At 41.4% G+C, this 1,464-nt stretch overlaps 1 non-coding gene across 1 annotated transcript; it reads right to left on the reverse strand.

Moving 5' to 3' along the window:
• Positions 1–431: 431 nt before the first annotated feature.
• TRNAC-GCA lies at positions 432–504 on the reverse strand. The gene has a single exon. It is a non-coding gene; the product is annotated as a tRNA-Cys (tRNA).
• Positions 505–1,464: the final 960 nt, after the last annotated feature.

The raw sequence follows: 1,464 nt of genomic DNA on the forward strand, positions 1-1,464 counted from the left end.
GAGCGTCTTCAATAAGACCAAGGGCAGTGAGGGCGATCGAAGTGAGAAAAGATGGCATATTTCTGAAACCAGGAGTTCTTTTTTCACTTTCGAGCGTGATGTAGCTATATGTTATATTAAGCCCATCCATCCGATTCGACATCCTATTCTCGAATGAGAACTGGCAGATTATGTCACACTAGTCTTTTTGGCCTTATACCTCCTCCTTTCAACAAGAAGCATGGCAAATAAAAAAAGTAAGTTATGGATGACACTCTTATTAAGGATAGAAAGAAGGGGCAGACCTGACGGAGGAAAAAAAGAACTACTGTGTCAAGCCGCTTGAAAAAAGAAAGTCTCACTCCAAGAATTATCGGCTTTGAACCTTTGATCCGGGGGTCCCTGTTCTATCCACTAACCATGTAAAAAAATGATTGATAGAATGGCGCTGTAGGAACCGGTCGGATTCGAACCGACGAATAGAAGTTTTGCAGACTCATGCCTTAGCCACTTGGCTACGGTTCCCTATCAATTCTATGTCCGACTTTGCTTCACAGGGCGAGACCAAGAATAACAGATGCCGGAATGCTTGGGGTTTGGGAGAAAGGACACAACATAGGTGGAGATGGATTTTAATAAAGACTCTATAAAACTTGAGAATCTAAGAGTTCTCCCTACCTGAACCTTTTCCGTGGCGACAGTATAAAGAAGCATTTAGGGATTTCTTGATGATCCATGATTACACAGTTGATCAAGCCTCTGAAACCGGACTCTTTCTTCCCTCTCGATTCCATCTATATCCCGAACCCGAACCTGAAATCTGAATGACCCGGAATTCTTTTCCAATTTTGTATATTAACTAATGGGGATACCGGGAGGGAGGAGATAAAGGCCCCGTCTTACTTTAGAAGCAGAGACAGGAATTGCTACTTGAACTAGAAAGCATACTACTTAGATAAGAGTTCTTCATGTGCACATCCCGTAGGCAAAGAAAGAGATTAGTTGAAAGCCAAGTCATCGACTGACCAATTTCTTTGTTTCAACGAATCAAGTACAAGCCAGTATTTTCCCTATATGTTCAAAGTGAAAACTCCCTTTCATTCTTGGAACTGACTTGCCCGTTGGAGAACTACCGAACTGCCTTCCCTGCTTTCATCCCTTGTGGCGAACTAGACTGATAATTGTGTATAAAATAAAGAGGAGGCAATGAAATTGTTTTTTTTTGCTTCTTTTTCTTTGAGGAGACATTTTTTCTTATCTTGTTTACCAATGATTTGACTTGATATCTTCTACCTTAACCGCGTATTCTCAGCATCCGGATTCTATGCATCTATCCTAGCAGCTACCCCAAGAATTCCGTCTATTGCTCTAGGGTAGGGGTTATTTTAGAGAAGAAAGAAAGCTCCTTGCTACGGCTATTCAAAGCTCTCTCCCCTGTCTTCTAGAAAGGATAAGTCTACTCCATATGCTTTCTTATTTTTGTAG

This window comes from Chenopodium quinoa, unplaced genomic scaffold (assembly GCF_001683475.1).
Source record: "Chenopodium quinoa cultivar QQ74 unplaced genomic scaffold, ASM168347v1, whole genome shotgun sequence".
NCBI lineage: Eukaryota > Viridiplantae > Streptophyta > Magnoliopsida > Caryophyllales > Amaranthaceae > Chenopodium > Chenopodium quinoa.